Below are 19,686 nucleotides of genomic sequence, written 5' to 3'. Positions count from 1 at the left end.
AATTTTTAAAATTTTGTATGAGTCGTAACGCTTGAGCCTACCCCCTCCCCTCCCTTCGAGCGTTACGTAATTTGTGGATGCCGCCATACACAAATAAGCTTCTCATCACTTCAATTTGAAATGACTTTTAGGAGCTGAGCTTGCATATTATAAATTAACCATAGGAATCCAACAGATATTCGCAGGATCCCGCTATGAAACCCTTAAATCCCGATATGAATCTTCAGCTGTCCGTTAAGAATCCACGGAAATCTGCTAACACTCTGAAGTAGCTCGCTAGAAATCGACAGGATCTTGCTTAGAAATCATATAGAAATTGACGTCTACCCAAGAGCTTGTTAGGCATTTTAAGGACACTGATCAGAATTTTAAGATTCCGCTGCGATATTGCTGACAATTCTAAAAAAAACTCATAAGAACTTCTAAGACAATCTCCATATTCCGCTGGAAACCTATTCAGAATCCTCAAGATTTTGCTAGAAATGTTCAAAATACAACTAGAAAATTAAAGCATTCCGCTAGAAACTTACAGGACGTCTGAGGCCTTGCGAATTTACAAGGATTCGACAGATTTTGCACAGTGTCTCAAGCAACTAATTATATCTCTTAAGGATCCCACAAGAAACCTTTAATGTCCGATAGGAATACCCAGATTTCACTCAGTATTTTCAAGATTCTGCTGAAAATTCCTAGAAGAACATAGGATCCCGTAAGGATTCTTCAGAATACAGTTAGAAAACTCCTAGACCTGGCTGGTGATCCTTGATAGCATTAGGAGCATTTTGATCCATGTGGCCCGCATGCTCAATTAAAATCTTGATATGGCACGCATTATACTGCATCCTAAGCAACATTGGATCGTATCTTCAAATGTCTAACATTATACAGAGTCTCTTTCGTATTCATTGCACGCTTTAATTACCTTATTGAAAATAAAGTGTTGTTTCGACTGTGTTTGTAAACAGCGTATAGAAGGAGCTGGTGGGTCATTTATTTATCCTGGTATTGTCAAAGAAATTCTATAAAAAGGTGAGAGACCCGATTTTTTGCTTGGTTTGCTTCTATTGTTATGGATGCGTTTACATACGCTATACATGGAACAGTGAGCTGAAGAGGCGAGACGAAATTCATGAAAGAAACTCATAGACTTTTAGTTGCTCTTGTGTGGATACTTGTGCTTCGTTCAAAAGAGCTTTCCCAAATTCAAAGAAGAATGTGTATCACCTACAGGCATACTCAAGCAGGCTGGTCATACAGCGGGAAAGCCTGAGAAAAGGTATTGGAATAGTTGAGATACTCATAGAGAATAATTACTTTATGAAACGTTGCAAATACACGACCTTTTACAAGTAACTGGGCGCGTACGGTTATACTAGCAGTTGGTGCAATTTGGGGGAATATCAACGAAAATTGAGCTCTGGAATGCGATAAGCGTGAAGCTGACTTGCTTTTCAAATGACTAATACAAACGACACACAGATATATGCAAAAGTTTACAAATTTTAATGGTTTTCAAAAATGTTGCCAAAAACGGATCCATTTTGTTGCCAAAATCGGGGATGCCAAAAACGGAGCATGCCTAAAACGGAATCCCACTGTATTTATCTGAAATATGTACCTTAAAAAATTACGGCTTTTTTTCAAAAATGTGTTTTGACATGATTAAAAATGCTCTTATCAATCATTTTTGCCTCATATCTTTTTCTTTCTGATAATACTTCTCAACAGGGACAGATCTTGCTTCTCAGTTCAGCGCTCACTCAACAGTTGTGAAGATTCAAGAATCCATAATTCAATCAAAAATACCATTTTTTTCATTAAAAAATATGAAATCTTCTTGCGGCATTTAAGATAGCGCAATGATAGAATTTCATGAACATTAAATACTTCAATTTTGAGCAAAAAACTGGTTCTGAAAATTTCTTAAACGGGTATTAAATACAATAATAATAATAATTTTTTCTCTTAACCCCTCTACCAGCAGCTTCATTATTGTTCACCATAAAAAAAATTAATCGTGATACCTTTTTTCGTTTTTCAATATTTTTGCTCATTTAGTTTAAGAATTTGTATCAATATTAATCTTTGATAATCTGGTTTTGAAGTAATTCCAATATTCTCCATATTCTCCATATGTAATGCCTCTGTTGGCCATTTTGTTCTTTGTAAATTAAAAAAAAAATGAATTGTGAGCTGTGCAATGCCAGGTAATCGGAGCTCAAAAATGAGAAAAAAAAATGTGTTTTCAAGTAGCCTCGACGTGTGGATTGTTTGGAGTGTATTATTGGCAATGCACAATTGTGCTGGACATGCAACTCAGTTAGGGCCGCGTGACCAATGAACTATCTGACGATCTGAAGGCCTGTACTCTAGAGACTACTGGTACTGGTATATCCCTAAAAGCTTCGCAGCGCGACTTGATTTTAAAAACAAATCAATTCCATAGAATGCCAGAAAGACTTGTCACTCGTGTACTCAGTAGATATGCTACCTAATTGCTGTACATATTACGCATTGTTCATATTCATAACGATTCTATTATGACACCCCTAATCCATGCAAAGTGTTTCCTCCCCGCATAAAACGGTCGGAGTGGAAACTTGCTCTCTCCTGCTGTGACGACAAGTGACCGATTCAGCATTTTTCCGAGTCGAACTTTGTGCTCTCTTCCCACTGTAACCGGATGTGGGTGGCAGAGGCAGGTTAGACAGACAATATGCGCGAAGCGATTTCTTCTTCTCTAATGATAGGACTATTCTTTTGCCCACTTCTGCGGATGAGGGCAACATAATCTTTCGGATGTTTCCCACACAAACGATTACATCGAGGGGGTGTGTCACATCCACTAGGGAATTGTACTTGTCTTCCTTGCTAGGCATAGTTAGTTACTGTGTTTCTTTTCGTAGACAGGTACGATGATAATACACTAACATGCGTTCTAGAGACTACGGTCATGGTTAACATTTTATTTTGAAGCACGTAATTGGCGGAAGGCTTTGCACAAAAGGAAGCCCTTCTTGTGGAGAAAGGTTCTTCTCTTTTTTGACGTTACGTCCCAAATTAAAAAGAAACTGCTTCTCAGCGTTCTAGAAGAACTTTCACAGTTATTAATTGAGAGCTTTCTTAACATATTGACCATTCTCGGCTTTACAGGGTGATTACTATTTCCTGTCAGTAAAATAAGTAACCATAGAAAAAAGATGGTTGTATGAATTTCTATTACCAGTGCATATCCAGTTTTCGACATCTATAACACTTGTCTTCACAATACATAGATAAAATATTTATTGTTTTACCTTTATTTCCAGCCACATGCGTTGTTTGAGAAGTATCACAGTTAAAACGCACGTTATTCAGAAGCATATGTTTTATCCAAAAAGGACATATTTTTTAGCTAAAATTTTCCATAATCAGTTTTATGCTATTCCCTAGTAAGTCTAAAAGATTGTGGTAACATGTTGTTGCAATCAGGCAAAATTTTCAGCGGAGTTTAATCAAAAATACATATATGTGGAAAACGTGCGTACCAGGTGTAATGCCTTTAGAACAACATGTGTGACCAAAAACTATGGTAAATGAAAAATGATTTAATCTTTACTTTGTAAAACAAACGTTATAGATGTACAAAACAGGATGTACACTGGAAATTAAAATTCATATATTCATCTTATATCTACGATCATTAACTTTACTGACAGGAAATAGTAATCACTCTGTATATTATTGTATGTCAATCTCATATTCATTAGAGTACTTTTCTCACATAGAATTAGTAAATCTATCAAAATATAGAGTTACGTGTTGTATTTTTCGCAGCTTTGTTGACATCGTCTTGAGTGGGTTTCTAAAACCTATTGAGCTCAAATTTTAGGCTTATATATTTAGCATATAAGCGCGTTTAATTTCCGAAGATTTGTGCGATACAATCCCTTTTGGAAAAGAGAACAAATTGACTGAAAATACATACGATCCCCTGTAACAAATATAAAATAATTTATCAATAACTACCCGAGCAGAATAAAATAATTACTGAATACCAAACTAAGATATTCCATACCAGATATTTTTCAATACTTACAATCTGAATGAGGTATGAATGAGCCCAGCATAAGAGGTAAAATACCTCAAACAATACCATCTGCATATTCTACAAACACTGAGCTGATAATTAAGTCAGGTATTGTAATACCTAAATAATATGGATTTTCATATAAAAGTGAAATTTTTCAATAGTAGTTCAATACCTCCAGCAGTCCTCAATAGCTACCGAATACCAAAATGAAGTATTTTTAATTGTTTTAAACATTTTTTCCAATACCATTATAATACCAAAATGAGGTATTGACATCTGAACAATACCTAATTATGGTATGATACCAAAATATGATATGCATAAGTTATTGCTAGTTATTTATTCCTTCTCGGGTAGTAGACCCGATAAGTGGACGCCATCAAATGTCCCATACAAAATTACAGTTCTTACACAGGAACATAACTATGAGAGAATTTTTCAAAATTCGATAGCCCGTTCCAGAGCCATTTCGTGACATAAAAACACCATTCCTTTTTATTTTGACGCATTTCTGCAATTTATTGACAAACGATATTAACCCTCTAATACCCAACCCCGCCTTTAGACGGGGTACACTTTGGAATTTTGTGTATTTTTTCGTAGCTCGGAAATCAAAATGATTTTATTTTTGGCTTATACCTTGACTCATAACACGCATATAAGAAAAGTTTTTTATGACTTTTAAAACTTTTTTGTATTTTTAAAAATTGTTTGAAAAATTGCTTTCTTATATAACCTACAAATGCCTGGGGTTCATTTAACGTGTAATATAAAAAATCGTACCTTTTATATTTTTCTACGATCAACCTATCACAAAAGAAGAGCCTGGTGGTATTAATATAATTTCAAACTTGTTTTTTCGTTAGTTACACGGAAAATAAAACACGCTCCGAAAAAAAAATAAAAATTTAATGTTTTTAAAAGCATCGTAAAAATTTAAATTTTTATTATTGCCAAAAATCAACAACTAGAAAAGGCTTCAGGAAAAAATAAAAAAAGCTAGGGATGTTCAAAAATAAAAATTATAAAAATCAAAAATAAAAATTAAAAAATTTGCAAATAAAAATAAATAAATGCCCAAAACGTGTTTAGAACGATTTTAGATAACGAAAAATAATATTTAAATCGAAAATAAAAATTTGGGTATTAGAGGGTTAAAAATTAAAATCCTCTCAGTAATATTATTGTTACTGCTAGTACTGCCCCGAATCATCATAGCTGATGAAATTTTGAATTTAATCGATATCAGTTATAAGGCAAATAAAGGCAAATAAGACAAAGGCAGCGTCCATTCTCTACGTAATGCATACTTACTTGATACTTGATGGGCAACAATTCCTTGCTATTGCGTTGAATCTACGCCAAATGAAGAAGCCTTCTCCATTGGACCCGGTCCTGGGCCAATCGCTTCCAGTCACCCTGAACGTTAAGCGACCTTAAATCCTCCTCAACTGCAAAAATCCATCTGGTGCGCGGCCTTCCACGGAGGTTTATTAGTTTATTTATTAGTTTAGCTTGACGTTCTTCCGACATGCGAGCTACATGCCCAGCCCACCGCAGCCTGCCGTGTTTTAATCGCTTAATGTGAAGATAAATCGAAGCCTAACCTCAAATTTTCAAGAGCACAAATATGGAGAACCAAACACCCGTTTAGGCTGAAATCTCTGGTCACTAGCTGGTGGTGACTAATTGATTAAGTTTTCAGCTCAAACGGGTGTTGGGTTCTCCAGATTTGTGCTCTTGAAAATTTGAAGTTTGGCTTCGATTCATATTCACCTTAACAATATCCATTTCATTATAGACTTGGTATAACTCGTGATTCATGCGACGCCGCCAGATGCCATTGTCCAATTCACCGCTGAGTATTGTTCGCAGCACTTTACGCTCAAAGACTTCAAAAGCTCTCCGGTCGACCTCTTTCAACGTCCAAGATTCGTGGCCGTACAGAGCTTCCGGAAGAATTAGAGTCTTGTACAGCGCGAGTTTGGTCTTCGCCTGTAAGTTGCGGGACTTTAGCTGGTTACAAAGTCCGTAAAAAAATTACATATCTGGACCTTCTCTATGGCCTTTTTAACAGTTTTTTTTAATGAAAATAATACACATTCTATATGAACCGTAACGCTTGAGTTTTCCTCCCCTAAAGCGTTAAGTAATTTGTGAATGGCGCCAAAGATGATTATAGTAGTTGTCGATAGTGTGCTGGTAATACATAGCAATAATTTAAAATAAAATGCATTATTCTACACCGTGTGCAATATGTTCTGACTAAATTTATGATATGATAATTATGTGATAGTTTACCTGACATCTTTTGGGTTTTGGGTTGGTGGGTAGCTTGTTCTAGTGTCGGGGATGTAAAATCCGTCACAACAATCAAAGTTTTTAAAAATATCACAATTCTACTGGTCTATCGTTTTGGCCTAGATCACTGTGCATCTTGAGCAGTTTTTTATAGGTTACAATTTTGAATTTTGAGAATATTAAATGTACCGTAATCCGGGGTAACATTGATCAGCGGGGTAATGGCCCTCCTCGTAAAATAATAGAATCAACATTTATCGATGAAATATTTTTAATGCATGAATGTCGATTATTTCCTTCTATTCATGAGTTATTAAACATTAAGGTTTCGGAGAAATTTAGCTGTGTTCATTAGAGTGATGCAAATTTTCAAATTTTGGTTCCCCTATGCTTAAACGATTTTAATTGTGGTAAATAGCATCCTCCCAAAGTTTGAAGTGATTCGCAAGAAATTTGACTGTGCACACGCCATTTGAAGTTTATATGGAGATTACTATGGAAAACGCCAATCTTATGTGTTCAGCCCTCTACCTCTTCGTCATAATATATTATGGAAAAGTGAGCACACTCATCTCATGTGAAAACTTCCTAGCTACAACGTCAGGATAAATTGTTATTCATCATCATAAAGTTGGTTTGCATGTAGCATGCTTCACCAACTGTTCGGCAGGCAACAGTGGTGCTCCTGGCGTGAAGAATAGATCAAAGTAATCCAGGCTACTATGTTATACAGCAAAAAAGCAGTGTTGCTCTGAAAGTAATTCAATGATCATCTCAGCATGATTTAGACTTTGTTATCAAAAATAACAAATTATCCTTACGTCCAATCAAAATATGGTCTTCGGCAAAGTTGTGGCTGGGAAATTTTCACATGAGATGAGTGTGTTTACTTTTCTATAATATATTATGACAAGCAGTTAGAGGACTGAACACAAAAGGTTTGCCTTTTCCATAGTAATTTCCATATAAACTTCAAATAGCGTGTGCACAATCAATTTTTTTCCGATCACTTCAAATTTTGGGAGGATCTTTTTCATCATAATTGACATCGTTTAAGCATAGGGGAGCAAAAACTTCAAAATTTGCATCAATCTAGTGTTCATGCGTGAATTTTTCAATTTTTGAAAAAAAAAAATGATTTTCATGATTGTGAATTACACGATCAAAGAATCATATCTCACATGAGTTCTGATAACGATATGAGCAAGAGAAATGCGGTTCTTACAAAAAATGACATCGCCTAAAACGATTCCGTTGTCGAAACTTTCATGAATATGTTCAGTTAAGCATAATTCACAAATTATTATAAAGCGTGCAGAGGTTCCTTAGGAAATTGTCTACCTTTAGGCGTATTGCACAATTCAAGTTGTTTTTAATTTGAAAATGATTCAAAAAGTTTAATTTATTTATTTATTTATTCGGTTTTACATCAATTAGCTTGATAAAACCTCGTCAACAGTAGTTCACTCGGTTCATGGCCGCTTCTCTTCATCCTCGTCTTCGTCCCACGCTCTCCAGGTCCTGGTGCACCTGATCAATCCACCTAGGTCGCTGCGCCCCACGCCTTCTTGTTCCGACCGGATTCATGGCGAACACCATCTTTACAGGTCTGTTGTCCAGCATTCTGGAAAAATGCCCTGCCCAGCATATCCTTCCAGCTTTAGCCACCTTCAGGATAGTGGGTTCGCCGTAGAGTTGGGCGAGCCCGTGGTTCATTTTTCGCCGCCACACGCCGCCGAAGCTGGTCATTAGCACTCGGCGTTCGAAAACCTCAAGAGCTTGCAAGTCCTCCTCGAGCATACACTGGGAACAGCGTTGCAGTTGAAAATACTATATTAGAAGGTTAAATTAAATACACAACGCCACTTGATTTGTGCAGACTGAATTTGCATTTATTTCAAATATTTTGTACATTCGATTTTACCATGGTACCATTTCGACAGTAAAAATTACTATATCATGGTTAAAAACTTGCAGCAAGCCAGAATCGAACCGAGGATCTTGCCATTGTCAAGCGCGAACGCTAACCGCTCGGCTATCGATACGGTTGGATTGAGAGGCACCAAAACGCAAATAAAAAGCGTTCTTGATAGCTCAATCGTTATTGGAATATCAAATTTAAAAACTTGTTCATGGTTCTCATAACTTCAACGCTTGTTTCAGTGTAGTCCACGTCTCATGCCCGTAGAGGACTACCGGTCTTATGAGCGTTCTGTACATCATGCATTTGGTGCGGGGTGAATCTTTCTTCAAAAAGTTTGTAACATGTAAGCCTTCATAATCGGCTTCAGGGACCATGATTTTAATAAGTACCGTAAAACGGGGTAACTTTGATAATGCGGGTAACTTTGATAGCGCAAGACCCCCAATATATTAAACGAAATAACGAAGTTTCAGTCAACCAGTTAAGAAAAACGAATGCAAAAGTAAAGAGTATTAGTATGACACTTCATGTCAAAGCTATTTTTGTTGGAATCAAGTGCATTTGAGGATATTTATGCAAATATTAAAAATTTACAAGATTTTAGCATTTTTACAACGCTTACAAACAATCTGTTCTACGATCACTATTTGATAAAATCATAATGAGTTTGTCACTAACCCATGACGGTCTAGTTATAGTAGAACATGAATTCGGTCTCAAATCTCTTAGCGAGAACCATTTTCACAAACTGGGACCATTTTTGTAATCTAAGTCAGAAATTTCCATATAGCGTTAAACGCCTACAGGTATGCAACGCCCTACAAATGTTCCGTAATTCATTCAATCTTGTTCGATTTATATTCCATTATCAAAGTTACCCCAAAACAGAAAACCGACTTTCGATTACGCGAAAATTATACATCCATTCAGAATAAATCTTTTAGCAATCTATCAAGTGCAATCGATAACTAGGATGTCAGTACTTGTTTTAAAAATATAAATAGTAATTCTTTGAAACAGCATGCATAAATATTGAAGTTTTCTTCGAAAAAAAACTATCAAAGTTACCCCGTTTTACGGTAATGATATTTTCAATATTATCGAACGTTGTTTTCATGGGTGATCAATGTTACTCAATATCAGATAAATAAAATAGTGCCGAAGCTTGTTATAACGACATCGCAAGGGACCGTCGTAATAGAGAAATGCCACTATAGAAAATGATTATAATATCAAAATAATTTTCAAAGGACCAAAAAATGTCGCTATAGAGAGCTTTTGTCGCTATACAAATTGTCGTTTTAACGAGCTTCGATTGTAATCACTTAAAACCTTTTTTTAAACACACATCAAACTTTTAGAAAACAAAATACAATACAGGTATGTTCCGTTTTCATCAACACGATCGGAAATTTTCAGTTGATAAAAACGGATCCGTGACAAAAACGGAATAATTTTCTTAGAAAAAATATTTTACAAATTTTAAAACAAAATTGCAGTTTTGCTAGGATAATACACAATTTCATCATATAAATGCTCAGTATTGATGTTTCGAAGCTGTGAGTGGTATTAAGATTGTTTATTCGTATAATATCGTAAATAAAGTTGATTGCAGACTTCAATCAATCAATATGATTTATTTAATGCGATAAACCCTTAAAAGTTTAAGTTTTGTTAGTAAGATATACATTTTATTTAATATGGAATATTAAACCGATAATCACATAAATATGCTTTACATAATGAGATGCGTCATATTTGTAAAAATAACTGCAAGGAAGTGGGTCAAGCTGATAATTGTCTTTTTTTTTTCAAGGAAGATTTGAAAAGGAACAATTTTTTTTCTTCTGTCCATGCTCATCCTTTTGCTTTTTATAAGAACAGTTATCTGAGAAAAAGGCTTTTCCACAGTTGTGATGTAATGCCATACAGACATTACATCCCAACTGAGGAAGTGCCTTTTTCTCAGTTTACTGGTCTTATAAACACTTCCGCAGTTATCAACTGAGAGATTTTTTGTTTATTTTGCTAAGGCACATTTGGCACACATTTGACATCCGATTAAATGTGGGGATATGCTGCGATAGTTTTGCAAGCTTAAATTAATATTTACGGTTTCCTGTGCTTTTAATTGTCAAAATCTATTCTGTAGAATGATTGGGTGATTTTTCTTCACTATCACTACCAACTTCGACTGGGATGCACTAGGATAAGTGTTCCCTTAGTTGTGGGTGTTTCTATAGTTGCGGTAGTGCCGTTTTCACTGATTTAATTGCATTAGCCACAGAACCGACACTGCCAATCGACGTATTGGCTTATTGATACACGAAATAGTTGAAAAGAGCGTTCAAATTGCTTTAAAACTGATGAAATATCACTAAAATTAGAGATGTACCGAATATTCGGCCGGCCGAATATTCGGGCCGAATATCTCGATTATTTTGATTTTGCCGAATATTCGGTCTGCCGAATAATGAAATCGGTTATTCGGCCGAATAGGCCGAATAGTGACCGAATAATAACAAAATAAAACAAATTGTAACAAAACATTGTGTTTCATACGAAGGAAAACAAAAAAAAAAAAACGATTAATTTATTCAAGTGATAATACATCAAATTTTCCCTTTGGTGGATTCCATGGATGGAGTTTGCTACTAAATGTTTAAAAATGTGAGAATTTTTCCGTTCTACGATGCTGCTCAATATACCTACAAGCCATTCAATATTTCACTCATTTTGCATGGATTGTATTGTAGCATTATTTTTACGTAAACTGAAAGTGCTTTTCACCTTGGTTTTGTAGAAAATATGGAAACAACTAAAATTCAAACTTTTGCATTTATTATCGCTTGTGCCTATAGGAACACATGTGACTATAGTAGCACTAGGGTAGATGTACCAATAGTGGAGGTACTAAGCACTATTGAAGTTCATTTAATCGCCGAAATTCAAGAAGCGTTATTAATGTACATGTTAATGTTGTAACGGAAAGTATCGACCATTGACTTAATGAGAAAAATGATTTCATCGCAGTAATCCTCGGCATGTCAGCGAAAAATAATACCTCCACTATTGGTACACTGTTCCTTTAGTTGCGGTATATTTTTAATTTGTGTTCCTATAGTTGCGGTATCCGTGGTTTTCTTATGGGATCCTCCACTATAGGAACACTTAACCGCAACTATTGGTACAAGCAAGAACAGTTTTAGCAATTTTAGTGATATTTCATCAGCAATTTGAACGCTCTTTTTGACTATTCCGTGTATCAACAAGCCAAGACGTCGATTGGCAGTGTCGGTTCTGTGGCTAACGTAATAAAATCAGTGAAAACGGCACTACCGCAACTATAGGAACACCCACAACTAAGGGAACACTTACCCTATTTCTAATTCCTGTTCCAATAGCTTTACGGCGTAGGCAAAACAAAAAAATCAAAATCGTATGTTTATTCAAAAAAAAAAAAACAAAGTTTCTCTACTATAGGAATAGTAGGTGTACTATAGGTGCAAGGGAGCTAGAGTTTTAAGCAAAAAATCATTTCTTGAACAAAATTGAGCTGTGAATCAATGGTACTTAGATAAATAACTCCTGACATTCATGTCAAAAAATATTTTGCAACGATTTATAGAAAAACGGTCGTAAAAAGCTACTAGTGCGAATATAGGGGACTGTCTACTAAGGAAACACCGACCCTATGCGATGTATTTGCTCGAATTAATATGAAGCACTTCCAGAAGTTGGATGAGAAATAAAGCGACGTATTAACCTAGTTCGATCATTCCGATCAATTCTTCACCGTGGAAGCTATCCCTATTTAAAAACTAGGTGTTATTCGACCGATTAACGGTTTTATTCGGCCGAATATTAAGTCATTATTCGGCCGAATGTTCGGCCGAATATTCGTTTGGCCGAATAATAATTTCTCAACTATTCGGTATTCGGCCGAAAGCCGAATAGTGCTATTCGGTACATCTCTAACTAAAATTACTAAAATTTTTCTCACTTGTACCAATAGTTGCGGTAAAGTGTTCCCATAGTGGAGGATCCCATAAGAAAACCACGGATATCGCAACTATAGGAACACAAATTAAAAATATACCGCAACTAAAGGAACAGTGTACCAATAGTGGAGGTATTATTTTTCACTGACATGCCGTGGCTTACTGCGATGAAATCATTTTTCTCATTAAGTCAATGGTTGTTACCTGAGAGAGAGGAGACAGCTGGCTTAGATTGCGAGCCTCTTAAAGTCAAGGGAACCTGTCACCAACTGTCACTGGAAAACCAACACATTCGGAGGGCAGAACGTGAAAAAGCGTCAAAACTTAAGTAACGGTAATTGAAATTTCTAGGTGAATTTCGATGATTTCACATTTTAAAAATAAGAATACCTAAATATAGTTGTGTGTTGGCTAACTGCTATTGATTTTTTTGCATTCGTATCCTTTTTCGTAGTGAACAACATAAAGTAATTTTGATTTTGACCAAAATAAGTTCATCTGACCATTGTGCACTACCCAAGAATTAAAAAAAGAAGTCAAAGAAGGCTAGAAAACATGCCACCTGTCAGTGAGCTGTCTCCTCTCTCTCAGGTTGTTACTTCCCGTTACAACATAAACATGCACATTAACTGCGCTTCTTGAATCTAGGCGGTTAAATGAAGTTCAATCGTGCTTAGTACCTCCACTATTGGTACATCTACCCTAATTGACATTCTAGAATAGCATTACCTTTATCGTTTAGTTCTGCGTTGAATCACGAATTCTCGATTACTTTTTCAAATCGACGTAAGTAACTTCCAAACGGTTTTGAGAAAATTAATTCAGAAGAATCACAACCTGTCTTTTAAAACTGTTTTAAAATGAATCACCTTTTCAACATTTTTTCGATGTGTATATTGCTTTAAATTTTGCATACAATGAGCTCGCGTTCAAAAACTATGGAGTTCCTATGATTTCCCACAAAAATTTTATGACAAAATGATAAGCCGTTTTATTCAGTTACTTGCGACGTTTTTCTACCAGTGTAAAATCGACTCAAGTAGTGTTTTGTTTTGATTCGTGGTTAAGTCACTTTGTCTCTCCATACAGCGGGGCGACGAAAGTAGTGGTTAGGTTGCGCTTAATTTGGCTATAACTATTTAACATTTGACTTTTACTTTTAACATTTGACCGTCGGTTCTCCATCCAAATGATAATAAATAAGCAATGATTAGAATTTTTAATGCGATTGGTTGTTTTACTTTTCGCAGAATGTCAATTCACCGAATGTCGTTTCCACAAACATCAATCAACCGAATGCAAATCCCCCGTATATCCCTTTTTCTAGAATGACCTATTTCAGGTCATCTGATATTCACCCTTCTTTATTTGGTTGGCGGTTCTTTAGAGTTCCACCGATCTTGGCAATTTTGGCAAAATGTGTTTAGTCGAAAATTACCAAAATCATCTTCTTTTGATTGCTTATTGTTCTTTCTAATGTATTACCCTGTAATTGAATTCGGGGTACAGATAAATATCACAATCAAGAAAATTCAAAGGAAAAGTAAATCTATTGAGGTTCAATATTTCGGAATCCAGAGACGGACGTCACAATAGCGAATAGTGTCCCTACTTTTAATCAGCAAGGCACTCTTAGTTTTCGTCTTGATTTTTGTTTTTAGCTTTCCTCAAACCATCAAGCTGGGAAGTGAATTGCACTGTTACATCTCGCTTCCTCGCAAGATAAGTGTTTTTTTATATTTTGATACAATATTAAAATTGGATTCTAAACTGTTTAAACTTAAGGGAAGAAGAAACCATCATAACTCCAAACAATTTTAAATGCTGAGATTTTCTATTTACTCAAATGTACCCTACCTTATTTGTAAGGCGTTTTTCAAATATGTATAAGACTGACATAAATATTTTATTTGCCCCCCCCCCCTGTACAAATGTTCCTAGAATAGCTGAGAAGCAGGTTTTGTCCCAGTTGAATCGTATCGCCGGCAAGAAGAACAACATATTTGGTCCATAGCTGTTTGGAGATGTCTTTTGAAAAAGTGTTAATGGAAACCGAGGGAGTCGAGAATGTCCATGGTTAGCGTGCCATAATTTGTGCTGAGCAACAATGAAAGAGAATACAAATTTTATATTGTCGCACCGCCACCAAACCGGATCGCGCCAGTGAGCCTCGCGACGCGCCTTAACTTGCTGCATTTTGAAATCAGTTTTTTAGTGTGGCGCTGCATTCTCACGATTTTTATGAACACAGCGCACTATTCACATATTAGCTGCGACGTTCGGGGCCTAAGAAAACAATAGTTTTAAATAAATGTTGGTCTTGATTTCTACATTGGCTTTCCGGGTAATGGTGCATTCCGGTAGATGGTGCATTCCGGTAAATGGTTTTTCTGGGTAATGATACATTCCGGTAAATGGTCTTCCGGTAAATTGCATTCCGGGTAATGGTATTCCGGGTAATGGTATAGAATCATTTGAAACTGTGTATAATCCACTAAGGTTACGACTGGCGTATGGCCAAAAACGGTTTTTCTACCCTGGATGCAAATAAAAAAATATATTATAAAATATACAAGAATTTCATTTAAACCAAAAAATTGTTTTTTATCTAAAAATATTTGTATTACTGATTATGCCAATCAAATTTGATTAAAAAACCGTCAAATCTCAAGAACTCGACGATCATCGACTAAGCGAAGTATCGAGTTATAGATAACAAAACCAGTGTTACTGCGATTCAAGGGACTATCGAGTTGGCCATGAAAACTAACATTTACTGTGGTTCTCTTACTCAATATCGAGCAAGGGAAAGTTGACTGTAATTCAATTTAAAATTATTGCATATTAGTAAGAAATATAATCTTTATTCATGATATTATGTATTTCCAAAACATTTGCTTTCGTTCGATATTATTAACCTTTGTACAACAGTTGTGATTTAGGGTAACCAATATATTTTGGACCCCCTGAGCCATTTTCCTGAAAATTTCCCAGTTTGAATCGAAAGACCAACTCAATTCGCATGCCATTTGGAAATATAGGACTAAGCCGCACTTGCATCAACCGTTGGTACATAGAAAAGGGGTTTATTTTGTCTGAAATTAATTTAATTTAATCGGTTCATCCATGCAACCGTTATAACACGTTACACACCGAAATTGAAGCCGTCAGAAATTTTCCAAATGTAAACAAATACTTTTATCAAATTTCTGAATTCCTGAATCTAGAATTTCTTCGATTTTCCATTGGCATTCGATTATGGGCAAGCAAATTATACATCCAGTGTCGTGGACTTTGTCGCCAAACGATAAAAAATGCCGGGGGTCCAACATATATACTTTGAGGGTCCAAAATGTATTGGTGTGTCCAAAATAATGAAAAACATGGCTTCCCAATTCAATTATTTTCGACGTTTTTTCGATCCTACATGACCGAATGGGCATTTTTATCTCGTAGAGGAAGTTTTTCTCTCCATTTTGGCATGTTCTTTGAATTAGTTACGCTGTGCAATTAATCAATTGGGACAAAAAACTAAAATGACTTCCTTAGGGGGTCCAAAATACGACCGTTACCCTATATGCTATCATTTTGCAACAAAGAAATCTATCGACACCAAATCAAAATATATTCTTCAAAAATCTTCTTAAGAGGAATACTCGACAGTTTTAGGTACATTATGGCCCTTTATAATACAGTAAAATCAACAAAGGTACATGAAAGTCGCATAATAATGAACGGTTCGAGTAAACCACAGTTTTTAATATAGATATATCTCAAAATCCAGGTGGTATAGAAACTTGGGGTCTTTAGTAAAGTTGTCCTGGAGGTGAAGAGATATCTGATAGTACCTCATTCAATACGGAATTCGACCTCTAGGTGGCAGTATGGAAGTTATACTTTTGTTTTGCAGATAAAGTTGTTTAGTAAGTTAAGGACTATCATTGTTCGAGCTAGTTGATTCAAAATTTTGCCACTAGGCGGCGCTAGTGAGCATGAAACTTTTGTTTGCAGATATCTCAGGAGCCTGACCACTTAGAAACATAGTGTTTTCGGCAAAGCAGTTCAGTAGCTCAAGGGCTATCATTATTTGAGCCAAGAAATAAGACATTTTGACACCAGGCGGCGCTAATGAGCATGAAATTTTTGTTTTGTGGATACTGCAGGATCTTGACTTTTTAGACAGGCACCTTTGGCAAAGTTGTTTAGAAGCTCAGAGACTATCATTATTATACAAAATCTTGAACTTTAAGGATTTAACAAAGAAAGAATTTAAGCTACTGAACAACTCTGCCGAAAACGCCATCTTTCTAAGTGATCAGGCTCCTGAGATATTTGCGAACAAATGTTTTATACTCACTAGCGCCGCCCAGTGGCAAAATTTTGAATCAATTAGCTCAAATAATGATAGTGCTTGCGTTACCGAACAACTTTGTCGAAGACGCTATCTTTCTAAGTGGTCAGGATCCTGAGATCTGTGAAACACATGTTTCATGCTCACTACGTGGAAGAACTGTTTCAAATTTTTCGAAGGCTGGTTGCATTTTTTTTTCTGAAACGTAAGTTGAGATCAATATTAAAATTAATGCCGAAGTAATTATTGTTTTACCAAAAAATCGTTCAGCAGCACAGCACTTAATTTTCGTCAAAACGATAACAATGACTACTGCAAAATAGGACAACTATTGAAAACTTATGCATACATTTACATAGTGAGCTTGTATGTGCGTTATGCAACGGCGTTTTGTGAATTTCACAATATATTTTTTAAGTACAATAAAATCTTGTTTGCGAATAAAACAAATATTCTTTTTTGAATCTATAATTTAAATTTTTCTCAAATTACAGAGGAAACGAAAAAACCTTTTTTTGAAACTCCAAATCAAAATTATTGAATTTTCTAATAAATCTGGTTGCAATAAAAATAACTAGACAAGAAACTAGATTTTCTCTGTGTGAAGGAAATGAAACAAATTTCCATTACGAAAACATTTTTGACTGAATTCTACCCTTTACATCATTGGATGTTACCATAATGGCATCGAAGACTTGCCATTCAATATTTTATCAATATGTTAATTTGTTATGTCCGGTTTATTACCTAGAATTTATCACTAGCACTAGTATGGATGTATATCAAAAATTGTCATAAATGATGTGATTCGGATGATTGAATTTGGCTCATTTTTAGTTAGGCCCTTCCCTGTGGATCATTGAGAAACTATTTAGCTAAAAATCTTCAATAACCTCCAAGTAACAGAGCAACAAGAATTTTGGTTTGAAATATGTCAAAGATCATAGATTCGTTCCAATTCGTCATAGTTATAAAAAAATGATACGTTTGAAGCCCTCTTCTAATTACACCGGTCAACATTGGAGAACTTCCAAGATATTCGAACCATAAAAGGTTTTTTTTACCATTATTTGAAGTTCTTTTATAGTTTTCTGTCTTATATGAGCATGGAGTGGTTTTGAATCAGCAAGCAAGGAAAACTTTTCCAGATATCTTTATTTTCGGCGATCCCAAACCTCGAAAGTTTCTCTAATTTTTGTGTAACTTACAGATTGTTAAATTTTCCCGTTGATTTTTGAACAGTTGATATGCCAGTTAATCCAGACCAAGTGGTGCAATGTGTTTCACTAACTAGCGATTCGATCACTCATTGAATCTTTCACTATCACCCGATTTTCAAACGATTTGAATCATATCCACTGCGATTTTTCAATTCCAATCAGTGCTGCAGATTGGTAAGTTTCCTAAAATATCCATTAATGCACCAACGTTTCACTGCATAATAAGTTAATCCAAGAGTCACACAGCGTCTTCCATTTGATCCAAACCAGGTTCGTGTCTTGTTCCCGTTGTTTCCCGATCCGACGCGAGCGAGTTTAAAATTATAACTAAGCAGCTGGATGGGCCGGGAGTGGGTTTAAATAGATTCTGGTTGCGCGTCTTGGGTGAAGATTGCCGGTTGATGACGACGATGATGATGCTGAGGTTGATGCGACGCGTCCTTGATCCTCATTGTTGTTCGTTCCCGGAGTGCCACTGCTGTTGATGATGGCTCAAAGAAGCCAACCCCACGCCACCCCACCATCTTGAATTGCGGGATCGATGGGTAGCGAGTGGGGTTGGCAAGCCAAAAGCAAGAACATTCTTTGCCACCCCACCACGGTACACAGGAGTAATTTGAGTCAATCCTGACCAACATTATGTTTGCCTTAAATGGTCTTATTATCTTTAAAGCTTATTCTGGATTAATTTTCAACGATTACAGGACATCTATCTTTTTTGTTCAAAAACGCCTAAAATTTTTATTTATTCAAAATTTTCTCAAAAACTTCACACTTAGACTTTTTTTATGAGCTCGGCTGTGCGAATCTCGGTTTCTCAATTTTTACCGAGATTTACACTCCCGTGCAAAAGTTTGGGTTCACCCCCTCAAAAACATGCAAAAGTGTTCTGTCCATATCTCTGTGATTACACGTCCAATTGAAACTCTTCAAGCCGCATTCGAAAGGCAAAGAGTTATTCTTACTTCGTATGTATTTTTCCAAAACCATTTTTTTGATTTTGTATACTAAATTTATACTTAAAGTTGTGACATTTTTCAAAAAACACAATGAAAGATCATATCTAATTTCCTCAGCATTGGGTCGACCAAAATTTTAAATCAAAGTGTCATTAGAATCGTAATCTTATATTCTTTGAAGAGACCCCACAAAATGTTGGCGGGAAAATCTGAAAAGTATTCAAAATCAATGAAACAGTCAAGTCATCGTGCAAAAGTTTGGATTCACCCCTCAGTATGATGCAAATCGTGCAAAAGTTTGGGTTCACCAGAGCCGCACGCACATCATTTTTGTCAACATCTCTGCCATTTTTCAACCGATTTTAAAAGTTTAAAGCTTTTTTGAGCGCAAATAATGGCGCGTACATGATTGGTTTGAGATTTCACAGATTTAAGTAAGTTTAGGTGAACCCAAATTTTCGCACGATACACCATACTGAGGAGTGAACCCAAACTTTTGCACGATGACTTGACTTACTGTTTCATTGATTTTGAATACTTTTCAGATTTTTCCGCAAAAATTTCATGAGTGCTCTTCAAAGAATATAAGATTACGATTCTAAAGACACCTTGTTTTAAAATTTTGGTCGATCCAATGCTGAGGAAATTAGTAATGTTTTTTCAGTGTGTTTTATGAAAAATGTCACAACTTTAAGTACATATTTAGTTTACAAAGTTCAAAGAATGTTTTTGGAAAAATACATACGAAGTAAAAATAACTCTTTGCCTTTCGAATGCCGCTTAAAGAGTTTGAATTGGACGTGTAATCACAGAGATATGGCCTGAACACTTTTGTATGTTTTTGAGGGGGTGAACCCA

At 35.7% G+C, this 19,686-nt stretch overlaps 1 protein-coding gene across 1 annotated transcript in view; it reads right to left on the bottom strand.

The window, feature by feature from the left end:
* Positions 1-18,185, bottom strand: part of LOC5576018 (glycine receptor subunit alpha-3) — a 32,938-nt gene extending 14,753 nt beyond the window's left edge. Inside the window, exon 1 of the mRNA XM_021852483.1 lies at positions 17,858-18,185. The gene's annotated coding sequence lies outside the window, so the exon portion shown is untranslated. The remainder of the gene's footprint in view (positions 1-17,857) is intronic.
* Positions 18,186-19,686: the final 1,501 nt, after the last annotated feature.

This window comes from Aedes aegypti, chromosome 3, assembly GCF_002204515.2.
Source record: "Aedes aegypti strain LVP_AGWG chromosome 3, AaegL5.0 Primary Assembly, whole genome shotgun sequence".
In the NCBI taxonomy this organism is placed as follows: Eukaryota; Metazoa; Arthropoda; class Insecta; order Diptera; family Culicidae; genus Aedes; species Aedes aegypti.
Note: the sequence above shows the minus strand (reverse complement) of the source record. Positions and strands in the feature narration are given on the sequence as shown.